The sequence below is a fragment of the Rhinoderma darwinii genome, chromosome 1, assembly GCF_050947455.1.
Source record: "Rhinoderma darwinii isolate aRhiDar2 chromosome 1, aRhiDar2.hap1, whole genome shotgun sequence".
In the NCBI taxonomy this organism is placed as follows: Eukaryota; Metazoa; Chordata; class Amphibia; order Anura; family Rhinodermatidae; genus Rhinoderma; species Rhinoderma darwinii.
In genome coordinates, this window is record NC_134687.1 from 114,794,094 (window position 1) to 114,806,894 (window position 12,801).

Sequence of the window (12,801 nt, forward strand, 5' to 3'; positions counted from 1 at the left end):
TGTGATACTGTCTGCTGAGCCACTGTATCTAATCCTATCATGTGTCGTACTGTCTGCTGAGCCACTGTATCTAATCCTATCATGTGTGGTACTGTCTGCTGAGCCACTGTATCTAATCCTATCATGTGTGATACTGTCTGCTGGGCCACTGTATCTAATCCTATCATGTGTGATACTGTCTGCTGAGCTGTGTATCTAATCCTATCATGTGTGATACTGCCTTCTGAGCCACTGTATCTAATCCTATCATGTGTGATACTGTCTGCTCAGCCACTGTATCTAATCCTATCCATAGTTTATAGGGTCGTAGTGCTATAGATATGCTATGCTGTCTCATATACACACTTTTTTTGGGGGCGGACACATATGTATTGGGGCTATTTCCCTGACATTTTAAGCCCTGAGGGTATGTTCACACGGCAGCGTCCGTTACGGCTGAAATTACTGTGCTGTTTTCAGGAGAAAACAGCACCGTAATTTCAGCCGTAATGGCATGTGGAGGCGTCTTTTGCTGCGTCCACTACGGAAGTAATTGAAGCTGGTTTTCCATGGAGTCCATGGAAAACGGCTCCATTTACATCTGAAGAAGTGACAGGCAGTTTTTTACGCGCCGCCTTTCGACAGCGGCGCGTAAAAAAAAATGACGATCGGCACAGAACATCGTAAGACCCATTCAAATGAATGGGCAGATGTTTTCCGACGCTTTTGAGCCGCATTTTCGGACGTAATTCAATGCTAAAACGCCCGAATTACGTCCGTAAATAGTGTGTGTGTGAACCCAGCCTTAGTGACGCCCCGGCTGCTAGTGCTGCATTGTTGGGTCACTTAGGAGACCCAGCGATGCAGCTGAAAGCGGACCGTCGGCCATGAGAAGTTTGCGGGGTGGGGGGGGGGGCCCAGTAAGAATTTTTGCATCGGGGCCCATGAGCCTCTAGCTACGCCCCTGCCCTGATGTACTCCGCCCACCTTACATATACCCTGATGTACTCTGCACAACTCACATATTCCCTGATGTACTCCGCACAGCTTACATATACCCTGATGTACTCCACACAGCTTACATATACCCTGATGTACTCCGCACAGCTGACATATATCCTGATGTACTCCTCACAGCTTACATATAACCTGATGTACACCTCACAGCTTACATATACCCTGATGTACTCCGCACAGCTTACATATACCCTGATGTACCTCCGCACAGCTTACATATACCCTGATGTACTCCGCACAGCTTACATATACCCTGATGTACTCCGCACAGCTTACATATACCCTGATGTACACCGCCCAGTTTACATATACCCTGATGTACTCCTCACAGCTTACATATACCCTGATGTACTACTCACAGCTTACATATAACGTGATGTACTCCGTCCAGCTTACATATACCCTGATGTACACCGCCCAGTTTACATATACCCTGATGTACTCCGCCCAGCTTACATATACCCTGATGTACTCTGCACAACTCACATATTCCCTGATGTACTCCGCACAGCTTACATATACCCTGATGTACTCCACACAGCTTACATATACCCTGATGTACTCCGCACAGCTGACATATATCCTGATGTACTCCTCACAGCTTACATATAACCTGATGTACACCTCACAGCTTACATATACCCTGATGTACTCCGCACAGCTTACATATACCCTGATGTACCTCCGCACAGCTTACATATACCCTGATGTACTCCGCACAGCTTACATATACCCTGATGTACTCCGCACAGCTTACATATACCCTGATGTACACCGCCCAGTTTACATATACCCTGATGTACTCCTCACAGCTTACATATACCCTGATGTACTACTCACAGCTTACATATAACGTGATGTACTCCGTCCAGCTTACATATACACTGATGTACTCCGCCCGGCTTACATATACCCTGAGGCACTCTGCCCAGCTTACATATACCCTGATGTACTCCGCACAGCTTACATGTACCCTGATGTACTCCTCACAGTTTACATATACCATGATGTACTCCGCACAGCTTACATATACCCTGATTTACTCCGCACATCTTACATATACCCTGATGTACTCCGCACAGCTTACATATATCCTGATGTACTCCACACAGCTTATATATACCCTGATGTACTCCACACAGTTTACATATACACTGATGTACCCCTCACAGCTTAGATATACCCTGATGTACTCCGCCCAGCTTATATATACCCTGATGTATTCCGCACAGATTACATATGCCCCCATTATAAACTGAAACACCAGAAGAATGCTAAACAAAACTACTAACAAGCAAAATCTGCTCTCCATAAGCTAAATGGCGCTCCTTCTAGGCCTAGCAGTGTTCCCAAACAGCAGTTTATGACCACATATGGGGTATTACTGTATTGTGGAGAACCCGCTGAACAATTTATGGGGTGTGTGTCTCCAGTGGTACATGCTGGGCAAAAAACATTGGTCACTGAAATAGCATATAGGTGGAAAAATGGCAATTTTCAATCTGCAACATCTATTGTGTACTAATTTCTGCAAAACCTGTGGGGTCAAAATGCTCACTACACCTCATGTTAAAATTCCTTAAAGGGGTGTAGTTTCCCAAATGGGGTAACTTCTTAGGAGGTTTCAGTGTACTGGTACTACAGCGCAATGCAACATGGTGTCAAAAACCAATTTTGTAAAATCTCCACTCCAAAAACATTTCCCTTTAGACCCGTGCCGTGTGTCTAAATAGCAGTTCACAACCATATATGGAGTAATTCATTACTCAGGAGAAATTGGGAACAAATTTTGGGGTGTCTTTTCTCCTGTATTCCTTGTGGAAATGAAAAATTATGAGCTAAAACTTCATATTATTGGAAAAAAAATAAAATTTTATTTTCACGTCCCAATTCTAATAAAATCTATAAAACAACTGAGGGATAAAAATGCTCACTACACCTTTAATTTAATTCTTTGAGGGGTATAGTCTGCAAAATGGGATCACACCTGGGGAATTTCTACTGTACTGGTACTTCAGGGGCTCTGCAAATACGACATGGCCCCCAGAAACCAATTCAGCAAAATCTGCGCTGCAAAATCCAAAAGGCGCTCCTTCCCTTCTGAGCGGTGCCGTGGGTCCAAACAGCAGTTTATTAACACATATGTGGTATTGCCATAATCAGGATAACTTGCTTTACTAGTGTTGTAGTGGTTTTTCTCCTTTATTCCCTGTAATAATTAGAAAATTCTATGTTTTTTCAGAATAAAAAGTAGATTTTCATTTTCACAGACTAATGCAAATAAATTTAGCTAAAAACCTGTGGGGTCAAAATGATATTCCTAGATATTCCCTGAGGGTGCAGTTTCCAAAATTGGGTAATTTTTTGGGCGTTTCCACTGTTTTGGCACCACAAGACCTGTTCAAACCTGACATGGTGCCTAAAATACATTCTAATAAAAAGGAGGCCCCAAAATCCACTAGGTGCGCCTTTGCTTCTGAGGCCGATGCTTCAGTCCATTAGGACACTAGGGCCACATGTGGGATATTTCTAAAAACTGCAGAATCTGGGCAATAAATATTGAGATGTATTTCTTGGGTAAAACCTTCTGTATTACAGAAAAAAATGTTTACAAATTAATTTTGACAAAAAATGTCACCTCTAATTTGCTTTGATTCCTGTGAAATGACTAAAGGGTTAAAACACTTTATGAATGCTGTTTTGAATACTTTGAGGGGTGCAGTTTTCAAAATGGGGGGATTTATGAGGGTTTCTAATATATGGACTCCTCAAAGTCACTTCAGAACTGAACTCGTCCCTGAAAATATAGCCTTTTGACATTTTCTTGAAAATGTGAGAAATTGCTGCTAAAGTAATAAGCTTTGTAACATCCTAGGAAAATGATGTTCAAAAAATGATGCAAATATAAAGTAGACATGGAATATGTGAAATAGTTACTTTTTTGTGTGGTATTACTATCTGTTTTACAAGCAGAAACATGAAAAATGTGAAAAATCATAATCTTTGCAAATTTTCTCAAAATGTTGGTGTTTTTCACAAACAAGCAATGAATTTATCGACCACATTTTTCCACTAACATAAAGTACAATATGTCACGAGAAAACAATCACAGAATCGCTTGTATAGGTAAAAGCATTCCCAAGTTATTACCACATAAAGTGACTCATACATTTCAGATTTGAAAAACTGGGGCTGGTCCTGAAGGCCAAAATGAGCTTGGTCCTGAAAGGGTTCAATTTATAATCATTGTTCGCTGAACCCCAGTAATGACTACATGGATACTATATTCTGCAATGCATTGTTAATACAATTGGTAATAATAACTATTTACACACTCATACACATATTTGTTTATTATTGTTTTGTTATATTTTTTTGTGCTTTCATGACTTGTGTCAGCATAGGGGGTGTTAATGTTGACTATCAGCTCGGGTCAGTATTTTCTGGGATGAATGGCTACTTTGGTGTTTTTTCTGGAGTGGTACAGGGGGTGAGGTGTTTTTTCTCCCTATGAGACATTGTCCAGGCGTGTTGGGCAGATAGCTGGTCTATGTTTAGTTAGACTGAAAAGGGGGATCTAGACGCATGCTCCCCCACCCATATAGCTGGATGAGGCATAATGACCTCTCCTTTGGATTTGGATATGAAAGCCATGCCAATGTTTGATTGTCTGTGGTGATTTTTGGCCATTGCAGTTTTATTTGTTTAAATAAAAAGGGTAATAAACCGCCCTGGCCTTTTTATCCACTGCAAAGTCTCCTGTGTCTTTACTTCAATAAAAGGAGGAAGGGATCTGAAAAGGGGTTCTAGTTAGGGGAAAAGAATGTAGCTAAACCCGTTGCTCTGGTTAAGGACCATACTCATATTACCCAAAACAGCATGAAAAATATTGTGTCATTTGGGTTATCGGAGTGCTGAAAGAATACATCGTACTCATAGTTATAAGTTCATTGTATTTATAAGGGTAACAGTCCCCGCACCTCTCATGGCCTTGATTGAAAGACTGTTGTGTATAGCTGTATAGGCAGCAGCCTGTCAGTAAGAGTGGAGGAAGGTGGGAGATTGTCCCCCTCATGAATACACTAGACTTATAACTATGACTTTTTCATCACTCCTTTTAGACAACAAACAAAATATTTTTTTGGGCCATTTTAGCTAACAGGTCTAAGACCTATTCTTGCAATATGCTGCCCTTACATAGGCCGCTGTCAGCTGACAGATTCACTTTAAAAGTCCTGCGGCCCACCAAAACATGAAAGGAGCAGCTAGTACTCCAACGTAATCACCTAGGGTAGGCAGCCCCTCCCCACATGCACAACTTCATTAATGTACATGTACATATATGCTTTTTCCTTACCACTATACTGTGACTGAATAATATCACCATACTGTTACAGAATAATACAGCCACACCCGGACCACATATTCATGCACGCCAGTGTCTTTCTCTTTGCTAATGTCTTTGGAGTACAAGTTGATGCAGGTGTTCGTCCCAGTTTTCGGGTATTTTGTTTCGTGTGTGAGTGTTGCTTGCGTACATCTATAACGGACCAGCTTGGTAAAGGGACAATGCAAACGACTTTATTTTTCCAAATTTCAGTTTGTGCAAACATTTCACAGATGTCTGGCAGCAATCGAAAGTGTAGTGGAAGAATATAATTCTCGTTCTTATTGTATCGGCATGACCACTGAAGCTGGGAATTACTCCACTGGTGATTAGCAAAAGGGACTCACATGGAATTGGCTTTAGTCAAGTAACTTTTTTATTAAAAATGTTTTACAAATTGTTTTACAATACAAACAAAAGAACCCTCTGCCCTCCCAACCCCTATGCCACAACTACAACATATCAGAGTAATATATTGGTCATACAAATATGAGTTTATAAAACAGAGCAACATAGCATGCATAAATAAAGAGCAGTAGCATCTCCAGCTTCCAAGAGCACCTTGAGAATTAGATACTAAGAGAACTGAGCACCCTGCCCCTCCCAGCGTACACTGTGGGCAATCTAACAATTGCAAGATACATATAATGATGCGAGAACCACCATATTCACAAATTTATAGACTTTGTTCCTTTTAGTATAGATACGCTTCTCAAGAGTAAGCAGCCAATTTATTTATGAATTAAACTCTGATATTGATGGCGGAGATTCATCTAACCAATGTTGTGTAATTCGTTTTCTGGCTATGTACAGCATACGACCAATAGCTAATTTAGGGCCTTCAGTCAATGGGACATTCGTTACATATCCTAGGACACATAAAAACGGATTCTGTGGCAGAGAAATATGATGAACTGTATTGATAAGGTCTGAAACCTCAGTCCAATAGTGGAAGAGCTTTGGGCATCTCCACATCATATGTATAAGGTCAGCTCTGCCCATCTCACAGCGGTTGCAGAGTGGTCAGTCTCAAGCTTCAATTTTAAACAAAAGCTCTGGGGTCCGGTATACTCTATGAATCAGGTAGATATGGGAAAGTCTGTGGGCTTTGCTAAGAGATAGTTTGTGGATAATCTCTAATACCTCATTCCAGTGTGCTTCCTCAATGAGTACCAGAGGTCACCCTTCCATTTTTCCCTAAAATTAGAGGAGAATTTGCACAAAATGTTTACAATTGATAGCAGTATAGAATAAGCAATTAGGATCTGTGTTAATCTCCCCTGCCCAACTATGCAAATGTTGTAGCTGTGCCGAAAGTTAATACACCTCAGGATTGGGGAGTGCCAAACCTCCCTCACCCTTAGCTTTCTGAAGGGCTTCCAACTTAATTCTAGCACAACCTTTTTCCAGATAAGGTCCCAATATACCCCATTGAACTTATAAAAGAAACGTTTGGTTATCCAAATAGGAGAGTTGTGGAAGATGTAAAGCAGCTGCGGCATCCAAATCATTTTAAGCACATTTGTACGACTGATGAAGGACAAAGGCAGTTTATTCCAAGAGCCTAGCTTGCATTTCAACTTTTAAAACAGTGGGGAGAGATTTAATTTCTTGTAATCAGAGATAGAGGAAGAGATCATAATATTCAAGTACTTCAACTCAGTAATACAGTGAGTCTTTCCGATAACAAAGAGGGATTTTGATTGTCTATTGGCATCAGAACTGATTTGGACCAGTTAATAGATAACGCAGAGTAGGATTCAATCGTTTCAATAACTGACATAGCTGATGACAGGGAGCAGGTCTTATGAGCCAAAGGGAAAAAACATAGAACCAAGATCCAGCGCTGGGTGTGAGTTAAAAAGGAACTCCTGTTCCAATTTTATTGGTATAACAAAGGTTAAAAATGATTGAACTATATATAGTAGTTCTATGGCAGAGTACAGGAATGAATGTTAGGTGAAGGATTGCAGTAAGCCCTGTTCAAATGTGCCTACGCGTTTCTGACACGTCTGTGTCCTTATTCATGGCATGCATAGGTACTCTGAGCTCACTCCTGGCTTTTATTTCCGGTTTAGTGTCATTTGGAAGGAAGATTAGCCATCAGCTGTGTCCATCGGGGTTGATGAATCAGAAAGCCGGTAAATGTATTAGCGGTTATTATTGATTTATTGAGAGTAACTAAAAAAGTTTAACGATATCACGTATTTTGACAATAGAGAATGTTATATGAGTATTTATGTAAACGAAATTCGTAAGGAATAGATAATTGATACTCAGATTGAAATTATCTCGTATGAAAAGAAATAAATAGTGATTGAAGCGAGCCTAGAAAGATAGTGATGATTTTAGCGGAAAAATGGTGAGAAGAAATTATTGTACTTTTTATTTGATTATGATTGATAATATTTATCAATGAGAAAAAATGTACGTTAATGAATAATGTATCATGGGAAAAGCTCAGGATGTGAGGTCAGAGTACATGCAGGTAATAGGCTAGAGAGAGTGATGAAGTAATAGAAAAGAAACAAAAAGATTAAAATTGGATTAAAAACATAATTGTATGTTACGGAGGCAATAATTTGTTAGACTCCTAAGACAAACAGAAGATATAGATTTTCATGAACAAATTTTGTCTTGAATGGTGGAAAAGAAGTACAACTAATAGTATTACATTTGTAAGCAAAATGTGAAGTGACCTATATTGTTATGTATAGTGTTCAGCAGTGTGGACCTGAATATATACTGTATAGTATCAGGATGACTGTCACGGCGCGGGGTGTGGACCCACTGGGCCGTACCGCATAGCGGGGTAGCAGCTGGCCAACAAGGTACAAAACAATGTCTAAAGTTCTGAACGGGTACCTGAGGCAATGTAGACAGTGGCAGGAACACGACTTGGCTTTCACAGCAGGTGACGCCGCGGATGCAGTGGGAAGACACGACTTGGCTTTCACAGCAGGTGACGCCGCGGATGCAGCGGGAAGACACGACTTGGCTTTCACAGCAGGTGACGCCGCGGATGCAGCGGAAGACACGACTTGGCTTTCACAGCAGGTAACGATAGCACGGGATGCAGGGTACAGGCAGCAGGAACGGGTAACAGTGGGAATCTTTAGCAAGACAAACTAGGGTATACAATAATGCTCAGGCAAGGAACCAGTGGGCAGAGCCCCTTTTTATAGTCCAGCAGCCATTTGGGCTGATAATTGATTTTTTACAGCTGGATGCGTACTGGCCCTTTAAGGCCATGCACGTGCGGGTGGGCGTGCCCTGCGGGAAACAGCACGCGGACCCGGAAGAGAGTGCCGGCGTCTGCCAGGAGGAGGAGGACGCCGAGCAGAGAGATGTCCATGGCTGGGATCGTCAGGGGGTGAGTTAGAACGGCGACCCCCGGCCATGGACGTAACAATGAGGATATGCTATACGTCAAAAAAACTATATTTGTATGTAATAGAATCATGTATATATATGATTCTAATTATTATTCAAATAATGTTTAGTAGTATAAAATTGGCTGACTAAAAAATATGTCAGCAAAGTAGTGATCATTTGAGGATAGATTTGTCGGGTTAGTTGATGACAGATGTTAATTGGAATTTAGAGGTTACAAAAAAGAACTATGAGTTATTGTCTAAATATTCTAATAAATATGATCTTCCACATTTGATATTAAGATAAAGGAATAAAAGGGGATGAAATGTATGGACTTTGTTTAGTAATGGAACATTAATTCTCGTCTTAAATTAAGACCGTTGGGAAATCTGGTTTTCAACCTGAAAATCCAGAATGCTTCTATATCCAATAGTAGTTGTTTTTTGTTTCCACCTCGTATAGAACAAATTGCTTTTTCAATGGCATATACCCTAAATGTTTTGATGGACCTGTTATGACTAGTGATAAAATGCCTAGCCGCATTTGAGATACTGATGATGTTTGGGTTCCTAATGTATCCTAGGTGCTCTAGAACTCTGATTTTTAGTTTCCTGGTTGTGCAACCCACATACTTGAGGTTGCATTCTGTACATTCGATGATATATGTAACGTGGTCACTGTTACAATTGATGTAAGATTTGATTGGGAAACTGTTAGTCCCATTGGAATCTTTAAAGATTTTAGTGGCTTGGGCAAAGCAACATGTTTTGCAGGGATGTGAACCACATTTGAAGAAGTCTTTGTGGTGTAGCCAGGTAGGTTTTGTGTTTTTCGATGAGAATAAAGAAGGGGATAATGTATTCCCTAATGTGGGTGCCCTCCGTGAAACTATGCGATGCCCATCCTTAAGGATTTTGTTTAATTTGTCATCTTCATAAAGGATGGGAAGGTATCTTTGTATAATATTTTTGATTTCTGTGAATTGATTGCTGTATTCTAATATTAGAGTTGGTTTTCCGGGGTTGTCTTCTCCTTGCGCTTTATTGGTGGTGTTAAAGCTTATGTTTGTGTGGTTATTATTATTTTTATTTTTGTGGAGTAAAAGTTCTCTTGATTTTGTGTCTACTATTGCCTTTGCTCTGTCTAGTGTCCACTGTTGGTATCCCCTGCTGCGTAATCTTTGGCATATCTGTGATTGTTCTTTTTGGAAGTTCTGTTTATGGCTACAATTTCTCTTTGCCCTAACCATTTCACATACTGGTATAGAAATGATGGTGTGTTTCGGGTGGCTGCTCTGGGCATGTAGAATGGTGTTTCCTGAAGTAGGTTTACGATATGTTTCCGTTTCAATTATATTGCCTGGTGTGGTTAGTAATTTGAGATCCAAAAAACTGATGATATGATCTTCAGATTGATGGGTAAATTTGAGATTGCAGCTGTTATGAGCCAAACATAGCAAAAGGTCATTATCGTATAATGCCACTTTTTAAATCAGACAACCACGACGGAAACACTCTATAGCGGAATTATTTCTAATCATGGCAGATAGAGATTCCACAGCTATTGCATAGAGCAGGGTTGATAGGGGGCAGCCCTAGCGAGTGCCTCTGGCCAGGGCAAATGACTCTGATAAGGATCCATTTACTCTCACCCTGGCTCTGGATGACGCATAAAGCAATTATATCTAGGAGATATATTGAATCGCAAAGCCATTTTAGTCAATACCGGCCACAAACAATTCCACTCAACGCTATCAAAGGCCTTGGTGGCGTCTAGGGAGCATATTACTCTATCCCCAGGGTTGTCTACCGGAAGTTGCATGTTCAAGAATAAGCGTTCAAGGTTGATAGCAGTCTGATCTGGGTGTATTGAGGAAAGGATGACCTGAGACAATCTAGCCGCTAGAACATTAGCTATCATTTTTATATCTACTGGCAATAGCGATATTGGGTGGTTGGAGTTCGCAGAGATGGGATCTTTTCCCGGCTTAAGAAAAATTATAAAAGTGGCTTCCTGATTAACACCCATCTGTAGCCGTACTTTGAAACGTGTCTGTAACATACGTGGCTCCGTACCGTCAGGTTTACTCACCCCCTGACGGCAGCAGCCATGGTCCTGTGAACACTGGCCCGCATCTCCTCCTCAGGAGACGCCTGCACTCACTTCCGCTTCGCTCTGCTGTGTCCCGTAGGGTGTCCGGTATTAAAGGGGCAGCGCGCGCACCTGAATCTGTTAATTAATTAGCCCATAATCCTGGACTATAAGAAGGGCTCTGCCCCTTTCTGCCTTGCCTGACCTTTGTTGTCGTTACCTATGTTCATCTATGCAAATGGTCCCTTAAGTGTCTTCCAGTTCCCAGTGTTCCCGTTCCTGTAACCTGTATCCCGTGTTATCTTGGTCCAAGTGACGTATAGTATTGGAGTCGTGCTGCGCTGAGTCTACACCTGCTCTGCTACACCAAGCCTGGTGCCTGCCTGCTGCCAAAGTCCCGTCTGAGCGTGTCTAGCTACTGTCTGAAAGTTACCACAGGTACACCTATTGAACTATAGACTTTGTCCTGTGTCCTGTTGGCCATCTGCCATACCGTCAAGGCAGTACGGCCCAGTGGGTAGACGTAAACAAACGTGACCGTGTCTAATAAGGGAGGCAGTAAAACATCTCCCAATTTCCTCAACATTTTTGTGGGAAGGCCATCTTGACCGGGAGCTTTGTAATTTGCACTTCAGAGACTGCAGTCTCCAACTCCTCCAGTCGAATCAGGGCATTCAGGAGCTCCATCTGAGCAGAAGATAAAGCGGGGGAAAAAAAATGTTGTATATAAGATATTGACTGCTCCACAGTTTTTTAGCACTTAGACAATTAAAGTGGGAAAAAAAAATATTGCAAAGACATCAAGAATGTCTCCAGGCTCATACACAGTATCCCCATTGGCATTTTTTACTTCATGTATATAAGAGATACCATGTTGTGCCTTCGCCACTGTAGCCAACAAATGACCTGCTTTTTCCCATTTCTCATAAATTAATTGCTTAGTAAACATACGGATGTTAACAAGATATATGTTTGTCCCCAATTATTGCAATGTTCTTAGGGGGCAGGTTGGTTGCAGTATTCGTTTATTGAACAGCAGTTGTACTGTTGATTCTGAATGGTATTTCATGTTTCTGTTAAGGTTGTAGGGGCTTGCCCTTGTCTCATGTTTATCATGGCACACTCATATGTGTTTTGGGGATAAGTTAAAGTGGATGTCAGTCCCGTCGGTCATCATCTTGGTTTTGCGAGATCAGAGGTCCAGGTCACATAATTTATAGTCAACGGAATGTGGCATGGTTTATATTCCCGGAGATCCAGTATTGCACTGGTATGGACAGATCCCTGGATATTCTAATTATGCACGTTGGTGGTAACTATTGGGCTTCAGAATTTTGAGGAGTTTAAGGCAGGACATCATATTGGATCTCTTAAAATTGTGGTTATCATTCCCAGGCATTATCATATTATGGTGTGACATTGTAGCTTCGCATAGATGGAGACAGTCTAGGTCAGAGAATTGCTTGAATCAGGCAAGAGCTAAGGTCAATAATGTGGTGGGGCGATTAGTAGCTCAGAATAGTGGCATTGTGATCCGGCATCAGGATTTGGAGGAGGCTTCAAATGACTTTTATGGCCAAACTGAGTTCATTTGAGTGCCATTGGCCTGGATAAGTGGCTTTTGGGGATTCAAGAAAGCATTGAAAAAGCCTTGTTTTTATGGAGGGACAACCATGCGTCACACATGGTTGTCCTGACTGGAGTAGGAGAGGTCAGGAAAATTTTCCAATAATTGGAGGCGATCAACTCTCCCTCGCCCTTTCTGTTTTCAATTTTGGGTTAAGACTGTTCACCCCAGGGCCGGCCTTAGGGGTGTGTGACCTGTGCGAATGCACGGGGCGCTGCAGCCTCCCCACATCTAAGGAGCGCCACTGGGCAGGCCGTTTGAGCTCTGTTCCCTGCTCCTTGTTACACACACGGAGGAAGCAAAGTCAGAGCAAAGGAGGACGCTC